At 37.6% G+C, this 25,704-nt stretch overlaps 1 protein-coding gene and 1 pseudogene across 1 annotated transcript in view; both read left to right on the forward strand.

Annotated features, from left to right (window-relative positions):
* The window catches only part of HPSE2 (heparanase 2 (inactive)), a 631,267-nt gene that overhangs the window by 214,106 nt on the left and 391,457 nt on the right, over positions 1-25,704 (forward strand). The gene's annotated exons all lie outside the window — the stretch shown is intronic.
* On the forward strand, positions 12,148-12,374 carry LOC150009877 (small nuclear ribonucleoprotein G pseudogene; annotated as a pseudogene).

A 25,704-nucleotide genomic window follows, 5' to 3' on the forward strand; every position in this document is an offset into this window, starting at 1 on the left:
TTTATTTTTTCAAGGGTAGAACTAGTACTACAAACCTAGTCAAGGAAAGCCTTACTTTGATATAGGTCATAAAGAATGGGAAAATGGAAGATTATAGGATCTGCCGTGTCCACTGTTATAGAAGCTTCCGATTTCTCTGGCCCTTTGCCTAGGTTGATGGCAGTGGTGCATGTTTCTGGAACTTTGTGTCTGTGATGTGTGTTTACAAGGGTACATTCAGTGTGCCATGGGTATTAATGGGAATGTGGCAGGATGTTGATGGCTTCCAGGGAACATTAGAGGCCAGGGAGGACTCAATGGAGGGTGGTTAGTGGTAGAAATGTGGGATTTGTTGGTAACTGGGTAAATAATCTTGTTCGTATGTCTGGTTGTGTTTTCTTTTTTTCATTTTCTTTTTAATTTAGTTTTGGGCCAGGGTTTCAGTGTCATGGAAAAAATAAAGATAAATAAGGGAGAAGATGTATTATAACTTTCATTTAATGTGTCCTAATAACTGCCTTTTTTCTCTTTTTTCACCTTGTGGGTTTGGTGGGAAAAGCATGTCTCAGATTTAATGGTGCCTTGAAGACATGTTGATGTTTTGTTGTGATAGCCATTGTTGTCAATGCTGGGAACATTGGCCGATTAGGAGAGCAGACGACAAGAAAGTATTTAGGCAAATATGTTGGTGACAATTTAAACAGACCAAACATTTTCCACTACCTAAACAGCTAATGTGAAGCATGCCTCCTTTCTTCTCATGCTTCATGCAGTGCTCACTGATCACGGGGACACTCAGTTAGGATCTATCTCCATGAGTGGGTAATCTTAGCTGTATACACAATCTCTTTCAGTTGAGCTCTGTGTACTCTGCATGTTTCTCTATTCTTTGGTCATACTTTATTTTAATTTTATTTCCTACCTTTAATTATTATTTAGGCCTTTTCTTGATTTTTCCTATTCACTTTCAAGCTTCCCAATGGATCAGAACCAATTTAAAGAACCATAATTCTCTTATTTGTTTATTTTTTTTTCAGAGAGCAGTCATTTTATGGCTTCATAAATTCATTCATCAAGATACTATTGCCAGTCAAAAGTCCTACCTTTTTGAAACTCGCTTTCTAGTAGCAGAAGACAGACAATAAATTATAAACATTATTTCTGAATAAATATAGTATTTTAAAAGGCTATGTAGCCTAATTCCACTTCCAGGCATACAGGGTAGATGTACTTTTCCCTATTCCTCTTGCTAAGTCTAACTAAAACCCACGGATAGGCAGCAAGAAGAAGGCAGACCAGGACTCAAGGAATGAATGGCACAGTGGCGAGTTCCCTAGGTTTTATTTTTGTCTCATATACCCCAGACTTTGAGCTGAAAAGGCCAGCAACCTATAAATGCCAATGAACATGGACCAAAAAACAAAAAACAAAATTCAGTTTTCTGTAGCCAAAGGACCAGTAAAGGAGCAACCTAGCAAGACAGAAACTGCTCTGCTCCAGCAAAATATAACAAAAAACTGTGTCCCCATCTTACCATGCTATCAGAAGCTGAGTGAAGAGCCTATATGTCTACCCTTATGAAACTCTAATGCTGTTCCCCAATACCCTTGTCAGAGTTACAAGCACAGTTGGGAACCTGGACTTTCATCCCTGCTGACCGCTAATGAAGTGCTCCTCTCCTCCTCTCCTCCTTTACTGTGGTGTCAGTGGGGACTAAGGGGAGCTGAAACTTGTACCACTCCCAAGCAATGACAAAGAGCTCCCTTTACGTGTCAATGGAGGCTGAATGGATAACCTGGACTTTTATTTATACCTGGCAGTACTGAAGCAATGCCTTCACATCATCTACCAGAACAGTATCAAAAAATCCAGTTAAAATAGAAGGTTTAAAGAAGACCCAGAATCTCATAACAAAATATGGAAATGTCCATGTTTCAATAAGAAATTACTTTTTGTACCAAGAACCAGATCTTGAATGAAAAAAGACAATCAATAGATACTATCATAGTATTTTTCTTTTTTCTTTTATTATGCATTGGTTTAGGGTGTATAGCTTAATAGTTAGACAATCATGTACTTTACACAGTGTTTCCCTCAATATTTCCAGTACCCCAAACCATATACAGTTATCACAATATTATTGACCGTGTTTCCTGTGCTTTACTCCTGTGAATATTTTGTAACAACCAGTTTGTGCTTCTTAGTCCCTTCACCTCTTTCACCCAGTGTCCCAGTCCCACCTCCCCTCTGGCAGTCACTAGTTCTCTCTCTGTATCTTTGAGTCTGCTTCAATTTTGTTTGTTTGTTTATTCTGTTCTTTAGATTCTTCATAGAAGTAAAATCATATGGCATTTGCCTTCCTCTGATGAGTTATTTCATTCAACATAATACCCTCTAGGTCCATTCATGCATTCACGCTGACACAAATGATAAGATTTCATTCTTTTTTATGGCCAAATAATATAGTCCATTGTGTGTGTGTGTGTGTGTGTGTGTGTGTGTGTGTGTGTGTGTGTGTGTGTATCATAGCTGTTTTATCCATGTATCTATTGATGAGCACTTGGGTTGCTTTCATAGTTTGGTTATTATAAAACACTGCAATAAACATGGGGGTGCATTTCTTCTTTTTTTAAAAGTATATTTTATTGATTATGTTGTTACAGTAGTTCCAATTTTTTCCCCTTTGCTCCCCTCTGCCAGGTACCCTCTTTTCCCTCCAGCAATCCCACCCCCCTTAGTTCATGTCCATGGGTCATGCATATAAGTTCTTTGGATTCACCCTTTCCTGTATTATTCTTAACAACCCACTGTCTATTTTGTACCAACCGATTATGCTTCTTAGTCCCTGCACCATTTCACCATTTCTTCCTCTCCCTGCTCCCAGCTGATAACCCTCCAAATGATCCCCATGCCTATGATTCTGTTCCTATTCTGGTTTGCTTAGTTGGATTTTGTTTTTATTTTTTAGATTCAGTTGTTGATACTTGTGAGTTTGTTGTCATTTTAGTGTTCATAGTTTTGATCTTCTTTTTGTTAAGTAAGTCCCTTTGACATTTCATACAATAATGGCTTAGTGATGATGAACTCCTTTAGCTTCACCTTGTCTGTGAAGCACTTCATCTGCCCTTCCATTCCAAGTGATGGCTTTGCTGGATAGAGTAATCTTGGTTGTGGGTTGCTTTTCATCACATTGAATACTGCTTGCCAGTCCCTTCCTGCCTGCAAAGTGCCCTCTGAGAAATCAACTGATAGGCCTATAGGCACCCCCCTGTAGGCAACTCTCTGCCTCTCTCTTGCTGCCCCCAGGACTCTCTATGTATCTTTCACCTTTGGCATCTCAGTCATGATGCATCCTGTGTGGTTTCCTCTGGTCCAGCTCGTCCAGGACCCTCCGTGCTTCCCAGACCTGTATGTCCATCTTCTTTGCAAAATTTATGAAGTTTTCCTCATTTTTTTCAATTCTTGCTTCCTCATTCTGCACTGCTTGACTGATTTTTTTCTTCCTTATGTTCCAAATCATTTATTTGAACCCTGGTTTCCTTCCCTTCACCATTGGTTTTGTGTGGATTTTTCTTTGTTTCACTTAGCATAACCTTCACTTCTTCTCTTATGTGTCTGCCATAATCAAGCATATCTGTCAATCCTGTGAGTATCTTTATCACCAGTGTTTTGAATTCTGCATCTCTTAGGTTGTCTGTCTCCTCATCTGTTAGGTTTGCTATATCCTTGTTGCTCAGTTCTCCCACTGGAACCTTGATCTCTTTCCCCTTTGGGGCCATACTTCTCTGTCTCCTCATTCTGACAGGCTCCTCTGTTTGTTTGCTTCTGTGTCCCAGGTAGAGCTGTCATTCCTGTTACATTGTAAGGGGTGGAGCCTTAGGGTTTCATCAGTACAGGGTGACCTGTTTCACCATGTTGTGGCACTGTATGTGAGGGAGGGGTCTGAAAGGGAACAATGCCACCTGCCCAGCACTTGCCCCTTTTCCAAGCTTCTCTCCCACTTCTGCGCTGGACTGGCGCCCCTCTAGCTGCTGTCCTGGCCATTGTTCCCAGAGAGGGTGGGTCTGCAGATGTTCTAGGACTCTGCTGAGACTGGCAGTGAACATGCCTAGGTTGCAGGTATGGTCCTCAATCAGGGCACATATGAAAGCAATCAATCTAATCCACCATATTAATAGACTAAAGGAGAATAAGAGTAAAATATATCAGTTGATTCAGAAAAATTTATGACAAAATCCACTATTTGTTCCTGATAAAAACTCAGAAAAATAGGAATAGAAGGGAACTTCCTTAACTGATAAGGAACATCTACATAAAATGTATAGCTAGCATTATACTCAATGGTGAAAAACTAATGCTTTCTAAGATTGGTAACAAGGCAAGGATGTCTGTTCTCACCACTCTTAATGAAGATAATGGTGAATGTTCTAGCCACTGCAATAAGGCAAGAGAAGGAAATAAAAGCCATACAGAACAGAAATAAATAAAACTTTCCATATTTACAGATGAAATCCTTGTGTATTTAGAACATCTTAAAGAATTTACAGAAAATGAACAAAAATTAGAACTGAAAAATGAGTTCAGCAAGGTTGCAAGATTCAAGATCACATATAAAAATCTACTGTATTTCTATATATTAACAATGGACAAGTGAAAATTTAGATGAAAAGCACAGTGATATTTATAATCACTCAAAAAGTGAAATGCTTAGTTGTAAATCTACCAAAATATATACAGGACTTGTATGCTGAAAATGTTAAGATGCAAGTGAAAAATACAAACAAATCCAAATAAATGGAGGGGCACACTATATTTATTGATTGAAAGACAACATAGTAAAATCTCAGTCTTCTCCAAATTAATATATTGAATTAACATAATTTCTGTCAAAATTTCAACAACATTTTTTGTAGATACAAAAAGAGTAACATAAAAGTTAAATGAAAAGGCAAAGGAAGAAGAAACAGCTAATTTTGAAAAAGAAAATCCAAGTGGGAAGAATCAGCTTACCAATTTTAAGACTTATTAGGTAGCTACAGTCATCAAGAATGTGTAATATTTGCAGAGGCATAGACACACAGATCAATGGAACAGAATAGAGAACCTATAAATAACCCCCCAAAAATATACCCAGATAATTTTTGACAAATGTGAAGCAGCAATTCAAGGTAGGAAAGATAACCTTTACATCAAATAGTGTTAGAGCTATTGGACATCCTACATTTCAAACCTTATACAAATATTAACTCAAAATGGATTATAGCCTTAAAATATAAAACTTAAAACTGTAAATTTCACAGAAAAAAACCCCAGAAAAATCAAGATCTAGGACTAGACCAATAATTCTTCGGCTTAGCACCAAAAGCACAACCCACAAGAAGAAAAAATTGATACACTGGGGTTTGCGAAAGTTAAAAGTGTGCTTTGTGAAAGGCCCTCTTAAGATTATAAAAAGATAAGCTACAGACTAGGAGAAAATGTTTGCAAATCACTTATCTGTGAAAATAGAAACACAATCTTCCCTCTGTATCTGTGGGTTTCTCATCTAGGGGTTCAACCAGCTGCAGATCAAAAATATTTTTAAAAAATATCCCAGAAAATTTTAAAAAACAAAACTTGAATTTACCATGCACTGAGTGCCATGCTGAATCCCCACAAATGAAGTGATGTGTAAGCAATACTATGCTGTAGCTTATATGCAAGGGAGTTGTGCATCCTTACTTAATTCCTTGTGATACTGAGGAATGACTGCATAAAGAACTCTCAAAACTGAACAATAAAAACCCAAACAATGCAAATCCAGTGAGAAGAATAACAAAAGACAACATATTTCACATGAAGAGGATATACAGATGGCGAATAAGCATACAAAAAGATGTTCAGTATCATTAGACAGTGGGGAAAAACAAATTGAAACTACAATAAGGTACCACTACACACCTGTCAGATAGGCAAAAAAAAAAAAAAATAGTGATAACAAATGCTGGCGAGGAAGTGAATATGTAAAATGGCATAGCCACTCTGGAAAACTCTTGGCCAGCTTCTTAAAATTACTATGCTACCACCATGTGACCCAGCAATCACACTACTAGAAATTATCTCAGAGAAATGAAAACATGTTCACACAAAAACCTGTACCTGATTGTTGATAGTACCTTATTAGTAATAGCCAAAATGTGAAACACCCTAGATGTTCTTCAGTGGGCTAATGATTGAACAAAAAGTGATGCCTCCAAACCACAGAATACTACTCAGCAATGAAAATGAAGAGCCTAGTGATACACACAACAAACAACAACTTGGATGAATCTCCAGATAGTTATCCTGAATGAAAAAAGCTAATCCTCAAAGTTTACATTTAAATGACTCCATTTTATGTAACATTCTTGAAGTTACAAAATTACAGAAACAGAGGCTGCCAGGAGTTACATTGGAGGGGGCAATGGCACCAAAGGCAGGTAGACCTAGCTATAAAAGGAGACTATGAAGGATCTTTGTGATGATGGAAATGTTTTGTATCTTGACTGTGTCAATGCCCATGTCCTAGTTATGATATTGTACTATAGGTTTAAAAGATGTTACCGTTGGAGGAAACTGGGTAAAGGGTACATGGCCTCTCTCTGTAATATTCCTCTGAATAGCATGTGAATCTACAATTATATGAATAAAAATTTAATTAAAATTAATGCTGTAGAAAAGCAAAGTAGAGCGATGTAAGGGAGATTGGGAAGTCTAGATTTGCAGGGAGGATGTTTGATTTTAGAGTGGTCATAGCATGTTAAATTGAGACAGTGATGTTTAAGCACAGATTCGAACAGGCCGGGGAGTTAACAGTATGCCAATCTAGGAGAAAAACCATTCTTCTAGAGGAACAGCCAGTGTAATCTATAGCTTGATTGTAGAACTTGCAATTAACTGCTTATATATTGTCTGCCCCTAAAATCTGAGTTTCCTGAAGACGATGTCAATGTTTTAATTGAAATTTGCCTTTATATTTCCAGTGTCTATTTAGGCATATTAATATAGAGTTAATTCCTAATTCTGTTCATAAACCCAGGCTTGTTTTGCATTATATAGATCCAACTTCGCCGTTCTTCCTAGAATTTTATTTACAATATAACAAGTTGGATTACAATGTACCTTTGTTGTTGTACAGACATATTGCATCATCAGAAATAAATAATCTTACCCTTTGTCAATCGCAGATACACTAAGAGCCCTGAGGAGTGGGCAAATCATTTCTATTTCCTTTAGTTTTCCTTTTATTTTATAGAATATGATTTAGATAGGTGCTTAGTAACTTCTTCTCCCTCCTTCCCCTTTTTTCTCCCCTGTCCCCTCCTGGTAGTATGTCAGTTTTATATTGTTGACATGTTTGTGCTCAGTGATTTGAGAATCCTCTCCTTTTTTGTTCATTCATCCTGCATTTCAAAGTGCAAAGCCTGTAAGGCAAAGGCAGCAAACACACCTCTTTTGCTTAGCCTGATGGTGTTTTGAAGCTTAACTTCAACTTATTAGGCTCTCGGACACCCTGCTTTTCACCAGGGAGGGAGGGTGCCTTACAAAGAAGTACCCTAACTTGTCATTCCTGATAATCATTATAGTTGATCATTTTTTATGAGCACAAACTATGTATTAAGCCCTGTGCTAAGAAGATAACATATATTAACTCTTACTCCTCAACTACTCTATAAGGAAAACGAGGAAATGAGATCTAGAGACTGAATGGCTTGTTTAGAGTCACAGGACCAGTAAATAGCAGAACTGGGACTTGAACCCTTGTCTATACATCAAAATATAGGTAGGGCATTATCTAGATTTATTTTTTATCAATTTGCATTCATAGCTGAAACTATATAACCCACTCCAGATAGTTTAAGCATAATGGGAATTAATTAAAGGATATTAGGTAGCTCACAGAATCTCTGGGAATGCCAGAGAGGTCCTTGATTTAATGCTTTCCTTACAACTGGTCACTTGTATCTAGCACACAAGTTTCTCTCCCCAAATTGTCACTGATTAATTTATAGTTACTAACCCTTATCTTAAAAGAAGAGCATGAGGGAAGGTGACAGAACATCATGGAAAATATTCCCTTAATAAGATTCTCCTGCACTCATGGGAGGAGGTCTGTGACTGCAGTGATCTTTGAGCTTTTCCTTACAGGACACTGGCTCCAACTGCTAGAGAATAGACTTTGAAAAGGGAAGGCTGTGCTGATAGGTGATGTTACAAAAAGAGTATGTGCTAATGAACCATGCAAAGCCCTAGTCACTAAAGTTGGGGTTTTACAGATGTGTTTTTATGGATCCTTATTTACCATGAACATTTAGATGGTAATTGGAGCACAAATTGTCTGTTAAGATAGTTATTTCAGCTTTACCCCTGACCATAATAATCTTTTGGTAATCCCCCCTTTTTTTGAGGGAGGGCAATCCCCAGCTGTCTGCCCATTATTCAGAGAGGCCAGATTTCCCTTTGCTGCCGTGAGTGAAGGCTGAGCCTTAATGTGTGGCCACTTACAAAGCTTCTCATCCTTCTAGTCAAAAAAGAGGCCAGATCACTATATGGTCACTGGCTTCTCCAATGTGGAGAGCAACTTCATCCAGTCCCAGAGCAGATGAGCAGATGTTCCTACTGATTGAAATGACAAAAATAATAGCAATTTCTAGTACTGAGTACTCAGTATGTGCCAGGAACTGTGCTAAATGCTCTGTCTGTTCTGGCCCATTTAATTCTCACAACATGTGCACAAGTAGGCACTATTATTATAATCAGTTTACAAATGAAGTTAATTGAGGTTCAGAGAAGAAAAAAGCTTGCCTAAGGTCACCCAGTTTGAGCACCTACTGGAGCCAGGATTTAGACCAAGTGTGTAGGAGTACAGAGCTTACACACTTAACTATCAAGGCAGACCTACTCCCTTCACTAGAATTCTTATGTGTTGACTTCGAGGCACTGTCATCCAAATATTCTCCTGGCAGCTGGATGAAGCTGCTTATAGCAGGAAAGGCAAATTCTCCTGAGAAGTGGATGAACACTGTACTCCAGAGAAGACTCTGTTGTGTGCCTGAATTGCTTGCACCCCTGGGGCCCAAAGAGGAGACTATGATTATTTAAGTTGAGAACTCACTTGGTTCAAGACAGAATTCTTACGGATAGAGTTTTCACTATTTTTAGTTCAATCTGGTTTCTTATGGGAAGTTTAATCTAATTTAATTCAATTATATGAAATGTTAGTAAAAGATGTTCTGGAAGTTAGAATGAAACATACAACCCAAGGGAGGTGGGTAAGTCATTAGGAATAAAATGTGACTGGGAGGGCTGTTAAACACTGGGTCATTGTGTAATCTCTGGAAAATTCCGAGGACCAGCTACATTCCTGTCTCCTGGAGGTGGTTTAGGTTTGAGATTCTCTGCAGAGGGCCTCATGTTTCCTTGTGATTCTTATTCTTTGTAAGCTTACTTAAACTACTGTGCCAGTTTAGGTGCTCTGAGAAGCAGACACCAAGAAAAGAATTAGACATGTATGAGTTTTATTTTGAGAAGCACCCATAAAGGAGAAGGGGGAAAGGAGCAGGGGTAGGCAAGGAGAGCCTTCAGACATAAAAGGTGCAGAGGGAATTAAAATTGGTCACAAAGAACTTCAGACCACAATGCAGTTCTGAAAAAGTCTTGGCCAGGCTGATGGAAGCCTTTCGGCAAACATTGCCCATTAAAGAAATTTGTGTCGGGGGATGGCCTAGCTCTACTGTACCTTCTGTGCTTAGTCAGTGCCTGGGAGCAGTGTGGAAGTCAGAGGGTGGTGGGCTGGGTGGGCAGCGTGGCCTCAGAGTGAACACTGCAGTAGATGTAAAGGTGCTACAGCTGGAGGCTGTCAGACAGCTATTCTTCTAGTAGTAGGTCTTTCTGAAGGGAAGAGAGCCGAGTGGGCCATATTCATGTCTGCCACAGTCACATACTACATTGTTGAACTGGACTCCTCTCCTAAAATTTACTGCTAGTGTCAAATGAACCAAGAAGTAGACTTTCCATTTCAGCAGTATTTTCTCCTAAAAATAAATCCCCTGGCATCAAAGTGCATTGTCTAATAAAAACCCCTTAGTCTCTTTCTTTTTAGACACCATATCCAAACTGTATGGCCTTTTATTTATTTTTTCTGGAATCTTCTAAAACTGCAATTTTAGTATCCAACAATTTTTCTAAATGCTTCAAATTTATGTTCTGATGTGAGCAGAAAGAACACTCTTGTACTTAATTTTCACTTTTACTTTTTCACAAGTATTGATTAATCTAAAGTGATAATTTTGTCTCTTGAATATATTTAAAATTTGTTCTTTCTCTCCATTTTCTATGCTATTAGAATAGCACAGTTCCCTCATCCTCACTTCTTCAGATTATTTTAGTAGCTTTCCACCTATTCTCCCTGACTCTGTCTTGTCGACATTTGGTTCACCTTTTGTACAGGTACAAAACACAAATGTGACCTTTTTAGAAAACCTCCATGGCTTATTAGCATTTAGAAGGAAAAAAATCCAGGCTGCCTAACATGACAAGTGAGGCAATTCATAACTTACCCTGCTCACTGCTAACCTTACCTTTGATCCTCCACCATGTGCTCTTCATTCCAGTACTGTGGAACCAATCACAGTTCTGCACATTGTCTGCCTATGTATATAGGTTTTTCTTTGTCTAGACTGTGCCCTTTTGTGTCCATTTGACACCCTGCTTCTAAAAATCTGGTCTGGTATTCACATTCTCTTTGAAGCTTTTCCAGACTTCTGCTCAGAAATGACCACTTCACCTTCTGGATTCCTACTGAATCTTCTACCAGTCTGTAATTGCAAGCACTGTGTTTTGTATTGCAGTTATTTGCACCCTTTCTCAATGGATCAGGTTGTGTCTTATTTTTATTTACAATCCTTGCCCCTAGCACAGTGCTTGGTCCAGCAGAGGTGCTCTATAAATAGAGGTGAACTGAACCAAAATTGAGCTGTATTGCCCACAATGTCTACTACAGAGTCTCATTGAACAAATATTTGTGAAATGGAATGTTAATCAATAAAGCGAAAATATATTTAAGGAACTTTAAGAAACTTCAATTTCAGTATTCATTAACTGGATTTGTTGATGATGTTTACATTTTACCAATTTTTCTTACTTGAGAGCAGCTGCCTCAACTTGCCTTACTATGGGTCAACACCATTCATATGTGTATCACATGTTTATATAAATATGGTAAGAATTTAGGGTCTGAGTTACCTGGTAATCATGGCCCTGACATATTTTCATATAACCTATACCCGAACAATTATTTTGGATTATGTCTTCAGAAAAATGTCACTAGTGATATGTGACTGCACTTCTTTAAAATCCCCTGTGGGTATTGCCATTAGAACACTAACAAAAAAGAAATTAACGTTTATGGCTAGAAGCCTACATATCTATTTGTTCCTTCATTTATCATTTCTTTCATTCATTCATTCATTTATCTTTCAGCTTATAGTGGTAGGTTAAAAACAATCCATGAGGAAAGAAAATAAAGAGTAGATGCCAATTATTGAGTGTTCATTCAGGCATCAAACTAGGTGACTTAAGTCACAGAACAGCTCTATGAGGTAGTAGGAAATATTATTTTCATTTTAAACATGAAGAATTGGATGTTCGGAGAAGTTAATTGGTAGAGCTAAGATTTGAAGATAGGAGTTAGTGTTTTGAAATAACTTTATTTTCAGGCTTGATGTCAGAATTATTCCCATTTACTCACCTGAAGACTGCTTATATAATTTATATTGCTGACTTGTTTTCCGCTCAATCTGGGAATCTGATGATAACAACTTCTATATTAGATGGCATAACAGAATTAAATTGTGAATCACTGTCATTTATTGAACATCTAATATATATAGTTAGAATGTTTATAGTTTAGTTCTTAGTTTGTAAGAGTTGTTTTTATTAAAAATGCTAATGGCTCTTCCTCAATCACATTCCTCCAGTTTCCAACTAGCTAAAAGTGAATTGGGGTGGTGGGGAGGGTGTCTGCATTTAAACTGACAATGATCAAGTAGTCTTGGTTGGATCTGTATTTGTGTAACACTTATAAATGGCTTCCTCCAAGCATAAGGGAGGTATTCTGTTTGGAGGCATCTTTGAGTTTGCCGAGTAGATTACCTTAGCAAAGTTTACTCTCCCGAGCTGAAAACATTTATGGACAAGAAGTTATCACTGAAGTTAAGTGGTGGCAGACATTTCCAAGGAACAGTATAGGGATTTGATCCCTTTTTGAATCAGTGATAGATGAATGTGTAAAGATGGCAACTCGTGGGCAACAAAGCAGAATTGGAAGGGTGGTAATATGAGGACATAGCATCACTGTGTTAGAAGCCGTGGAATGAGTGTAAAGAATAGCTGTGTTTACCAGAGAAATCAACTACTTCCACATGTCCCCTCTCCACAACACCTGTTTTACAATATAAAAATTGAGTCATGTACTTTTTCATACTGAACTTTTTGTTAAATAAACTTTTGTAATAGTAAAAAAAGGCCTCTTCTTTCCCTGCTTCCCTACTGAAAAAGCAAGAAACAAAAAACCTGGCACAATCTGGCATGGTTGCCAAGTCCCCATTTGAGGTCTATATTTTGCTTTTAATAAAGACAGACCACAGTATAGCAAGCGGAACTCCCGTCAGACCTATAGCAGCCTCATTTCCTCCCAGTAGGAGGCATGGTGAGGATAGATGCTCTAGAGATACAGCAATGCTAACGTGGAGAGGGCTGGCTGAGGAGGGGAGCAGCGGCTGTGAGCTCTGTGTAAAGGCAGGGGCCAGGCCAATGTGTTAAGGCTAATCAGAATAGATGATCTGATTATCTCCCAGAATATAAACACTTCCAAAACTTAATGGTTCTATTTATGTTGAAAGAAATCAAGAAACAAACTTGGTTATGTTATTTGGAATAAATCTGTGCAGATAGTAAGCAGAACCAGAAACTGTTTGAAGTTTCATGACAAGCTAGGGCATACATGAATATGATAACTTTTCCTTTTTGAAAACACTTGATTTTATCAGCTTGTTTACTTATCTGTCACAATAGAGCATAAAACCAAGAAACGTTTGCATAGACTGATATCTGAGAAACTTGTTCCTGGTAGCTGAGAAGCAACAGGAGAGTCGTATATCAGTTTTCTGTTCTTTGTTAAATGCAGTAATATACTAGTTCTTCAAAAATCACCTAACGGGGTGTCAAATAGAATGTGACAGTGGGCAGATTTATAGCAAGGGGTATACATTGTCTGTGTAACAAATCACTCTCTTGCATTAGTATTTCAAGTACTGTGCAGATAAATCAAAAGCAATTTGTCACATTCTCAAAAATTCATTCCCATTAAATTGTTAAGCAAAGCAGGTAATTGTGTTACAGTTTTCTATTCTTTAATCTTCAACCAAAGAGCACCATTTAGGTCTCTGAAAAACCTGGATGGTTATTGCAGCCGGAGCCGAACTGGTTAAATCTTATTCTGCCTTCCAAGAGGGAGCTAAAAGTAATTGCAAAATATTTTGTCCCCCTTGGCTCTGCATGTAGATTTAAAATTAAATTGGTTCTGGTTAGCAAGCTAGAACAGGGCAACTAAATTGAATTTGCTGAGGAATGTTGTGAATCCTCTGTGAAAAAAACACATACAAAGTTTGTATGTTTCCTGCTATTCCTTTTGTACTCTGCTCTCTCCTGTCCACTGAAATCTTTTCATACTTTCTTCCTGTTGGTAAGGCCAGCCTCACTTATATCTCACTTGGAGTTTTATACACGTTTTTACCTGTGAATAGTTCTCTGAATGTTTCAGGCACTCCTTTTTCCAAGTACTCTTCCTCTCCTCAAGTGCAAATTGCTCTATTTCTTTTTCTTCTCACTGACACACTTTTCATAGAATGAGATTATTGTTAGCATTTTATCGAGTTTGCACAGAGGATAAGCAAACACAGAAAAACCAGTAACTGGGGCATGCAAAGTATTAGTCTCTTGGTTATGTTTTGAAATCATAATCACAGACTTTGGGAGATGCTAAATTCCAGAGTATATGATGACATTCTAAAGAAGATTCTAGAATTATCCCCTTAGAACTAAGCTTTTCCCTGCTGTCTTTAAATTTCTTTTAACATTTATTTTCTTGCTATAAAACTATTGATTTATCATTATAAGAAATATGAAAAATTTAGAAAAGTATAAAGAAAAACACGTATAAATATTGTGCTTATCAGTAAATAAATGGATCAAAAAACTGGCACATTTACACAATGGAATACTACACAGCAGAAAGAAAGAAGGAACTCCTACCTTTTGCGACAGCATGGATGGAACTGGAGAATATTGTGCTAAGTGAAATAAGTCAGGTGGTGAAAGACAATTGCCATATGATCTCATCTAATACAAGAACCTAATGAACAAAATAAACAAATGAGCAAAATAAAACCAGAGGTGTGGAAACAAAGGACAGACTGACAGTGACCAGAGGGGAGGAGAGAGGGGTATAAAGGAAGAAGAAGGGAAAGGGTCTAGTCAAGGAACAGTTAAACATGACCCATGGACATGGACAACAGGGTGGGGATTGACTATGGCAATGGGGTGAGGGGTAGGTGGGGCAGTGGAGACAAATGGGGGAAAATTGGGACAACTGTAATAGAACAACAATAAAAATATTGAATCCAAGTGTAGTGAGGTATATAGAAGCACATAGAAGAAAAATTAATCTTGCCATCAAAGATAAAAACAATGAATGACATCATATTTCCTTTCTATCTTTTTTTAGTGCATAATACTTTTTATATTGTTGAGATTATACTGTGTATACACTTTTGGATAAATTTTTTAATTTTGGAAAGATTTATAAGTTTTTTTCTTAAATTAGTCTTTGATGTAGGGATCTGGCCTTGGGGTAAAGTCTACCACGTAGCTCCCTTCCATTATTCTTTGAATGTTTAGCTAGCAGGGCATCTGGAATGTGATAAAATTGGCTTCAGTTTGGTAGTAGTTGGATGCCCATCTTCCAAGCTTTTCTTCCTTTGCCCTTGAATCTAGAGGGCAGGAATCTTAGTGCTGCCACAGGGCAGTTTTCTCAGCTTCCATTAAGGTAATTTTTTTCCTTTGACCTGTGTAACTTTTCTTAGTAAACATTTATTCTCTATGTAAAAAGATACTACATCAGACATACATCTGATGTTACAGCAGGTTACCAAATGTGGCTGCCCTGGATTAAGAAGTGTTTGCTATTTGGCCTTTAGGCAACATATTGGAGCAATCTTAATTTTTGTTTTATGGTTCCTTCCAGGAAGATTAATGCTCCAACTGACAGTAAATTGTGTGGGTTTGAGAAATTTCTGTATTTTCTGTTTTGTTTTCTTTTGCTTGTTATTTTTATTGAAGATTTAGCTCTAGGTTTCATAATGCTTAAGTCCTCCATTTTCACCTACTAAAATTTCATTTCCCTTAGTGATCTTACGAGAAGGGGAAAAGTTAACTGTTTGCTTTATTTTCCTCAGTTGCACGTGGATGTTAGGCTCTTTCGGTCATTCAGGGTAATACTCTGCTTGCTTTTATTAAGGAATCATCCCCTTCTTTTTAAATTCCCAAATTCTTTCCTTTGAAGAAATTGGTTTAAAAATTTTTGAAGATCCATCTTACATGCCCCAAGTGAAAGCTTTAATTTCATTTTATTTTCTCTGATTCAGGCATTTCCAAGCCATGGTGGGCACTCAGTGTTTCATATCTCTGGAACCTGGCATTTGGGCTTCTCACTTGGAAAAATTTTAGGCCAGTTTTTCTCACAAATGAAGTGTGTTTATGGTGGTATGTTCTGTATTTTAGAAGGAAATAAAAGCCAGGAATACTTCAGTCTTCTCTGAGGCCAATTCTTTTTGCAAGTGTTTCTAGGCCCTGCTTTGCTTCTGCTGTGTGCTAACTAAAGATACATAAAATTGACTTAATTATATGAAGATAGATTACAATGATATCTGTCCTATAGCTCATCTAACAGTTACACAGTTCAAGGAGATAATTTAAAATGTTGATTGACTTCCAATATGTATAATACACAAGATTTAGGTGCAGTGATTTTAGTCATCTGTTTGGTTATAGGACCTCTATAGGCTACTCAACGTTTCAGTATTAAGAGATGGGGTTCTTTTAACATTTTGCAACTGATGTTGTTGCTAATTAGATTATAACTCTACTTTGAATATAAATTATTTAACATAATTCTTTAATACATTTCTTTTGAATATCTGAAATCTTTGAATGGAGAATCTTAACTTGAGCTAATTAAGTAGCTGGAGATATAAGAAGAGAAACTTATACTAAATGGCATTGCTAGAGAATTATGTTCTACTGGGCATGGTGTCTAGCTGAGACATATGTTAGCAATTCTCTGGGTTGGTATTAGAGATATTTATTACAGAGAACAAAGTCAGTTGCTAAATACAGGACATTTCCCTCTTTTTGCATCTTCCTTAAATTCCATATCCAATTAGTGCTCAAACCCTGCTCACAGTCATCTGTCTCCTTATCCTCAGTGCTGCTGCACTGTCAATGTATTTGTCACATTTATTACTTAATTTGTAGCTAGATACTACGTAATCATTTTTAGATATACATCACAGTAAGAATTCTGCAAAGGTAGGTATTATTGTCTGTATTTTACAGAAAAGGGAACAGAGGTTTGGGAAGCCTATGTAATTCCACAAGGTTAGCCAATGAATAACTGTTTAAGCCCATATTCCTCTGGCTCCAAAACTACTTAATTCATTTTCTGTCCTATTTGCAACAGCCTTCTAACTTTCCTGCCACCACTTCCATCTAATTTTTAGCTCCCTCCTTTCCTTTTTTTGCAGTAAAACTATGTTAATATTAAAGTATGCAAACATCAATGTGCCCTCAAATGCCTAAACAGTGAAGTCTAAACATCTAAGCTTGTGTCAACTGGCTCCCAGCTGGTTCCTTCCCTCATTTCTGACTACCCTGCAATCTATTCCCTACCTTTCTACCACCTGTCTACTTAAGCTTCGGCTGTTTATACTTCAGATTCTCTGGCATTCTCCCAATGTTTCCTAATCTTTAACATTTCTGTGACTACTTCAGTTGCCTAGAGCACACTCTCCCTGACTCTTCCCGATTTGTGAACTCCTATTCATCTTCCTGGACCAGCCGCAGTGTTACTTCCCTTGTGAAGCCTTTCCCAGTTTTGCCAGGCAATTAGTCACTATGACCTCTGTACTCCTACTACACATGTAAAGCACCTTGTTTGTGTCTGTTCCCCCTCATAAGCCTCTGAACTCTTTAAGAGCAGGAGCCAAGTCTTAGTCTTTGTACTGTCTCGTGCAGCTCCTAGCCAATAGTCTGGCTACAGGTACCAATTAATGCGCTACTCCTAGGACACTGGTACCCACATGGTGTCTTTGTCAAAGAAATAGAATCTAAAGGCGAGAGCAACATTTTTAAAGTCTTCTTTGCCCTCCATACCACTTCTATACTCACTAGACTTGTTTCTTATCCCTGTCGGATACTTTCTCCTCTTTCCTCCTCTTTCTTGGCTAAGCTCTTTTTGCTTTTCTTCTGGTTTAATTGTCTTCCTTTTCTGATTCTTCATATTCTGCATTTTCTTGTCGAGATAGAGATTTTTTTCAGAATGACTGGTGGACCCTCAAATCCACAAATAATTGGGAGGAATAAACAGCTAATGTGTGTGTATATATATATATATATTTTTTTTCTCTTCCCCATATGATCATTGAGGGAAATGAAATTTTAGTAGGTGACAATAGAAAGAGATCTAGTTTGATTTCTTCAACAAGAATAAGAGGCAAAATAATAAACCCACATAATTTTAGTATCAGTTAGGGCAGGCATTACTTTTTTTAGAGGTTGGCCAGGTAAAGCTGAGGAGGCAAAAACTCAAATATTTTAATATTTTAAGTTAATCCAGGTCTTAGAGGAAGACTGAAAACTCGTGTCTTAAGACCTTTAACAAAATTTTTAGTCAGTAAGTGTATTTTGCATTGAATTCGGTCTAGTGGAAAGATTGCTGGCTATGATCAGCTGACCTGGGTTCAAGGTCTCCGTTCTGGGTCATTCTGAGTCTTAAATGTGGTATGCATTGCTGAAGCACTTTGAAAACTTCAAAGCAATACACTGGCATTGAGGGATGACTGTTCCTCTGGGCCTGTCCTCAGGCCTATATTGAGCATTGTTCCTTCCTTCCTCTAAAGCCTTCTTTTGTCTTAGCTATGAAGATACAGCTGCTGGATGTTTTTCTTTCACATTTTGTTATTAAATATAGCACTCAAACTAAAAAGTACATAAATCATATATGTATAGTTTAACACAGTTTTACATGAAACCTCATGCAACGAGTAAGTTATAGAACATTGCTGGCACTTCCCAACCCTCTCTGCCCCATCTTATGAATCCTTCTGTTGATTTTTCCAATTTTTAGCAATGGTCTCTTTAGCCCCGTCAGTTGAAACTTTTCTTTCCCAATAATTCAGAACTCTTCTTGGGCCCGATGCTGTACCAATGGCAGAGAGGACATCTGTCTCACTGTTCCAGCTCCTCCCTGGGCACCAGGCTGCTACTCCTCTCCCTCAAACCTGCCTGCTTCTTCCCTCTGTTGTTGGGAAGGGAAGTAGATGGTCCCTAGATGCTCCTCCTGGTTGACCCATTGTGTCAGTGATCTTGCTGGTTCCTTTTTCTCCCCCAGCATAATTAGATGTATCTTTATGAGTAAATTTTTCTTCTTAAAAAAGTACTATGATCTCCTTTTGGAAAACTTGGAAAAAGTATAGATAAGAGTATTAAGTAATCATGCAGGGTTAGTTTATATTTCTCTTGACTATTTTTCTGTATTTGAACAACTTTTAATCTTGCCTTTTTCACTTAATGTTATATTATAGGTGTTTGCTCATGTCATTAAAATTCTTCATTAAAATTATTTTAATGGTTGCCTGATATTCTATCACATGGCTATAGTTTACCAAACCATTCCTTTATGAATGATATTTAATTTGTGTTTTGTGTTGTTTTTTAATGTTTATAAGCAATATTTCTGTAAACACTTTTGTATATATATATTTGTCTGAATTTCAGTTTATTGGCTTTGGCTAAATTCCCTAAACTTAATTTTTTGAGTTAAAAGGCATGTGTTTCAAAATCTAACTATTTTTTCTAATTGTGGAATTATTACATGTTACTTATTGGCATTTTGGAATATACAGGAAAGGGATAAAGAAGACTTAAAACTTGCCTGTATCAGTTACTGAGGTGACGTGTAAACCCTGAAATGCCAGTGTCCTACCACATTAGTAGTTTACTTCTCTCTCAGAGAAATGGTGATCATTCCTCTCCTGTGTGACTCTTTCAAGCATCAGGGATTTAGAACACTTCTCTTTGTGGCTCCAGAGTCACTTTGGTGTCACAGTTGACTCCCAGGGGAAAGTGAGGTGTAGATCACACATAGATCTAGGCCTGCAATTGAAATATCTCACTCCCACCCACCTTCCATTGCCTAATTCAGTTACCTGGCCGAGGGAGCAGCAAGGCTGTAAGGGAAGGTGTGTTTAGGGCAGGACATTTCTCTTTTTATGCCAGGGGGGAAATTAAATGGCTTGGATATATACAGCCTTATTTTTAGCATACTAACCACAATTCTGGAAGTAACCTGTGTTAGTGTGTTCTATGGTCTGATTGTGCCCCTCACTCCCCAATTCATACATTGAAAACCTAATGCCCAATGTGAAAGCATTTGGACATGGGGGCTTTTGGGAAGTGAGTAGGTCATGAGGGCAGATTCCTTGTGAATGGGATTAGTGCCCTTATAAAACAAACTCTAGAGAGAAATCCCTCACCTGTTCTACCATGTGAGGATGCAAACGGAAGTGAGCAGTCTGTAACCTAGAAGAGGGTATTCACCAGAACCCAACCAGGCTGACACCGTATCTTGGACTTTCAGCCTCCAGAACTGTGAGAAATAAATTTCTGTTGTTTATAAGTTACACAGTTTGTGGGTTTTTTTTTTTTTTTTACAGAAGCCTAAGTGGACTAAGAGAGTAAGCTGATGTTTCCTTTTAATGTTTTTATGTAGATGTACTGAATATCAAATAAAATAGCAATTACTTTGATAATGTATCTTATCCGTTATTTATTGCCTAACATCTTTTTTTTTTAATTTCTTTTATTTTTTGGTTTTTCAAATACAGTTGTCCTATTTTCCCCCCATTGCTCCCCCCACCCAGCCCATTCCTTTTCCCACAATCATATCCCTCCCTGTTGTCCATGTCCATGAGTCATTCATATATGTTCCTTGACTAGACCCTTCCCTTACTTATCCTCCTTCTCTCCCTCCCCTCTCCCCCTACTGACTACTATTGTACTCTTTGTCCTATTTAGTTCGTTTGTTTGTGTTGCTCTTTAGTTTCCTGTATTAGGTGACATCATATGGTATTTTGCTTTCTTTGCCTGGCTTATTTCACTAAGCGTAATTCTCTCTAGTTCCATCCATGTTGTCGCAAATGGCAGGAGTTCCTTCTTTCTTTCTGCTACATAGTATTCCACTGTGTAAATGTACCACAGTTTTTTGATCCACTCATCTACAGATGGGCACTTAGGCTGTTTCCAGCACTTGGCTATTGTAAACAGGGCTGCTATGAACATAGGGGTGCATAAGTCTTTTTGAATTAGGGTTTTAGGATTTTTTGGGTATAATCCTAGCAGTGGAATCGCTGGTTCAAAAGGCAGTTCCATTTTTAGTTTTTTGAGGTAATTCCATATTGTTTTCCATAGTGGCTGCACTAGTCTGCATTCCCACCAACAGTGCAGTAAGGTTCCCGTTTCTCCACATCCTCGCCAACATTTGTTGTTTGTTGATTTGTTGATGATGGCCATTCTGACTGGTGTAAAGTGGTATCTCATTGTGGTTTTTATTTGCATCTCTCTGATGGCCAATGATGTTGAGCATTTTTTCATGTGTCTATGGACCTTCTGTATGTCCTCTTCTGAGAAATGTTTGTTCAGATCCTTTGCCCATTTTTTAATTGGGTTGTTTGTTTTCTTGATGTTGAGTCGTATAAGCTCTTTATATATTTTGGAAATCAGTCCCCTGTCTGTGATATCATTGGCAAATATGTTTTCCCATATGGTTGGTTTCCTTTTCATCTTGCTGATGTTTTCTTTTGCTGAGCAGAAACTCTTTAGTTTGATGTAGTCCCATTTGTTTATTTTTTCCTTTAATTCTCTTGCCTTAGGAGATTTATCCGTGAAGATATTGTTACGTGGGATATCTGAAATTTTCCTGCCTATGTTTTCCTCTAGGACTTTTATGGTGTCACGGCTTACATTTAAGTCTTTAATCCATCTTGAGTTTACTCTTGTGTATGGTGTAAGTTGGTGGTCTAGTTTCATTTTTTTGCACGTCCCTGTCCAGTTCTCCCAGCACCATTTGTTAAAGAGGCTCTTTCACTCCATTTTATGTTCCTTCCTCCTTTATCAAATATTAGTTGACCATAGAGGCCTGGGTTTATTTCTGGGCTCTCTATTCTGTTCCACTGATCTATATGTCTGTTCTTATGCCAGTACCAGACTGTTTTGATCACAGTGGCTTTCTAGTATTGTTTGATGTCTGGTATCGTGATTCCTCCTGCTGTGTTCTTCCGTCTCAAGATTGCTTTTGCTATTCGGGGTCTTTTTTGGTTCCATATGAATATTTGGAGTATTTGTTCTAGGTCAGTGAAATATGTCATTGGTATTTTAATAGGGATTGCATTGAATCTGTAAATTGCTTTGGGTAGTATGGCCATTTTGATGATGTTGATTCTTCCCATCCAAGAACATGGTATTTGCTTCCATTTATTTGTATCTTCCTTAATTTCTTTCTTCATTGTTGCATAATTTTCCGTGTACAGGTCTTTTATCTCTTTGGTTAAGTTTATTCCTAGGTATTTTATTTTTCTTGTTGCTATAGTAAATGGTATTTTCTTTTTTGCCTCTGTCTCCGATATTTTATTGTTGGTGTACAGAAATGCCTTAGGTTTCTGTATATTTATTTTGTACCCTGCTATTTTGTCAAATTCACTTATTATATCGAGTAGTCTTTTAAGGGAGTTTATAGGGTTTTCTAGGTATACTATCATGTCATCTGCACATAATGATATCTTTATTTCTTCTTTCCCAATTTGGATGCCTTTTATTTCTTTGTCTTGTCTGATTGCTGTGGCCAGGACTTCCAACACTATGTTGAATAGAAGTGGAGAGAGTGGACAGCCTTGTCTAGTTCCTGATTTCAGGGGGAATGCTTTCAGTTTTTGTCCATTGACTATGATGTTGGCTTCAGGCTTCTCATATATGGCCTTAATTATGTTAAGGTATGCTCCCTCTATTCCCATTTTGCTGAGTGTTTTCAACATAAATGGGTGTTGTACTTTATCAGATGCTTTTTCTGCATCTATCGATATGATCATGTGATTTTTGTCTTTCATTTTGTTTAGGTGATGTATTATATTTATTGATTTGTGAATATTAAACCATCCTTGCATCCTTGGGATGAATCCCACTTGATTGTGGTGTATGATCTTTATGATGTATTGCTGGATCCTGTTTGCCAATATTTTATTGAGGATTTTAGCATCGATGTTCATCAGTGATATTGGCCTGTAGTTTTCTTTCTTTGTTGTGTCTTGACCTGGTTTTGGGATTAGGGTAATACTGGCTTCATAGAAAGAGTTTGGGATTTTTCCCTCTTCTTGGATTTTTTGGAATAGTTTGAGGAGGGTAGGAGTTAGTTCTTCCCTAAATGTTTTGTAAAATTCGCCTGTGAAGCCATCGGTCCAGGGCTTTTGTGTGCAGGGAGATTTTTGATTACTGTTTCAATTTCCTTCTTTGTTATTGGTCTGTTGAGACTTTCTACTTCTTCTTGATTCAGTTTTGGAAGGTTATATGTTCCTAGAAATTTGTCCATTTCTTCTAGGTTGTCAAATTTCTTGCCATACAGTTGTTCATAGTAATTTCTTATAATTGTTTGTATTTCTGTGGTATCAGTCGTGATTTCTCCTCTTTCATTTCTGATTTTGTTTATTTGGGTCTTCTCTCTTTTTTTCTTGATGAGCCTGGCTAGAGGCTTGTCGATTTTGTTTATTTTTTCGAAGAACCAGCTCCTAGTTTTGTTGATTTTTTGGATGTTTGTTTAGTCTCTATGTCGTTTAATCCTGCTTTGATCTTGATGATTTCCTTTCTTCTTCTTGCCCTAGGCTTTGTTTGTTGTTGTTGTTCTAGTTCTTGTAGCTTTAGGATTAGATTTTTTATTTGAGCTTCTTCTATCCTTTTCAGATATGCCTGTATTGCTATGAACTTCCCTCTTAGGACTGCTTTTGCTGTGTCCCATAGGTTTTTGGGCTGTTGTGTGTTCATTGTCATTAGTTTATAGAAATTTCTTGATTTCTTCTTTGATGTCATTGTTAACCCATTCATTATTGAATAGCGTGTTATTCATTTTCCATGAGTTTGGGTGTCTTTGATTTTTTTCTCTGAGGTTGATTTTTAGTTTCAAGGCATTGTGGTCTGAAAAGATGTTTGATATGATTTCAATTTTCTTGAATTTATTGAGGCTTGTTTTGTGTCCTATTATGTGGTCTATCTTTGAAAATGTCCCATGTGCCTTTGAAAAAAATGTATATTTTGCTTCTTTGGGGTGAAAGGTTCTATATATATATATATATATCAGTTAAGTCCATGTGGTTTAGTGTGTTGTTCAATGCCTGTATATCCTTGGTGTTTCTTTGCTTGGATGATCTGTCTATTGTTGATAATGGAGTGTTGAAGTCCCCTACCATGAGTGTGTTGTTGTTAATATCCTTCTTGTGGTCTTCTAATATTTGCTTTATGTATTTGGGTGCTCCTATATTGGGTGCATATATGTTTATCAGTGTTATATCTTCTTGATGGATTGGTCCTTTAAGTATTATGAAATGTCCTTCTTTGTCTCTTTTTATTGCCCTTGCTTTGAAATCCATTTTGTCTGATATGAGGACTGCTACCCCAGCTTTTTTTTCAGGTCCGTTTGCTTGGAATATTTTTTTATATACCTTTACCTATGTAAATCTTTTGTTTTGAGGTGTGTTTCTTGTAGACAGCAAATATGTGGGTCCTGTCTTCTTACCCATTCCGTTACCCTATGTCTTTTAATTGGAGCATTTAATCCATTTACATTTAAGGTTATTATTGACATGTATTTATTCATTTCCCTTTGTAACTCTGTTCCTCTACTCTTTTTTTTCTCTTCCTTTTTCTTAGAACAGTCCCTTTAGCATCTCTTGCAATGCTGGTTTTGTGGAGATATATTTTTTTAGTCTTCCTTTGTCTGAGAAACTCCTTATTTCACCTTCTATTTTGAATGAGAGCCTTGCTGGGTAGGGTAATCTTGGTTGTAGGCCTCTGTTTTTCATTGCTTGAAATATTTTTGACCATTCCCTTCTGGCTTATAGTGTTTCTGTTGAGAAATCGGTTGATAGCCTTATTGGAGCTCCCTTGTAAGTTATTTTCTGTTTTTCTCTTGCTGCTTTTAGGATTCTCTCTTTGTCTTGGAATGTTGCCATTTAAACTATGATGTGCCTTGGAGTGGGTTTTGGGGGGTTCCTCTTTATTGGAACTCTCTGTGCTTCCTGGACTTGCATAACTTTTTCTCTCATCAGGTTGGGAAAATTTTCTGTCACTATTTCTCCTATTAGTTTATCTATTCCTTGTTCTTCTGATCCGTCTTTAATTCCGATTACTCTTATATTGTTCTTCCTTATGCTGTCCTGTAACTCCCTTACCTCTTCTTTGTACTTTTTAAATCTTTTTTCATTTTGCTGTATCACCTGAGAATTTTTTTCTACATTATCTTCTAACTCACTAATATGATCCTCTGCTTTGTTTAGTCTGCTTTTGACTGATTCTACTGTGTTTTTCAGTTCAGAGATTCCATTCTTCATTTCTTCCTGGTTCTTGTTGGTAGTTTTATGTCTTTTTTTATGCTGGTGTACTTCTCTGCAAGTTCCCTGTAATTTTCTTGGAGCTGCTGGTAACTTCCTTGGAGGTTGTCATAGTTGTTTTTGAGGTTGTCAAGTATATTGAGCTTCTTCACCACCATAGTTTTGAATTCCATGTCTGACATTTGGGCTATGTCTATTCCATCTACCTCTCTTTCTAGGGATTCCTCTTTTCTTTTCATTGAGAGGTTATTTCTGCGTCTTACCATGTTGGATTCTTCTTGTTTGTTTTTGTTATTTGGATTTGTCTGCTTTGCCTTCCCACCTTAGTGGTATGAGATATTTTATGGTAGATCTGGGGGATTCAGTGGTGCAGTCTCTTTGATCTCCTGAGCCTGATGTTCTTGGGGTCCCTTTTATGTTGTTTGTTTATGCTGTCTGGTTATATTTCAGATGCTTTTTGTTAGGATCTTCCTTCTGGCTAGTTGATTGAGAGTTACTCTATCCACTTTATCTTGAATTCTTTTGTGGAGATGTCAGTTCAGCCTTTGTGTGTTGTCTTGTTTTTCTGTATCCACAGCTGGTCTAATGAGGTGGGTCAGAGGTTCCTGTTCTTTGCAGCAGTGGGCCCCCGCACAGCGCGTTCCTTCGGTGTCTGTTGGAGCTAGCCAAGTTGTCCTTGCAGGCATGCCTGTGAGCCAGTAAGGCGGCCCGAGAGCTTGCC

Source organism: Furipterus horrens, unplaced genomic scaffold (genome assembly GCF_987537825.1).
Source record: "Furipterus horrens unplaced genomic scaffold, mFurHor1.1.pri manual_scaffold_5, whole genome shotgun sequence".
Classification (NCBI taxonomy): Eukaryota; Metazoa; Chordata; class Mammalia; order Chiroptera; family Furipteridae; genus Furipterus; species Furipterus horrens.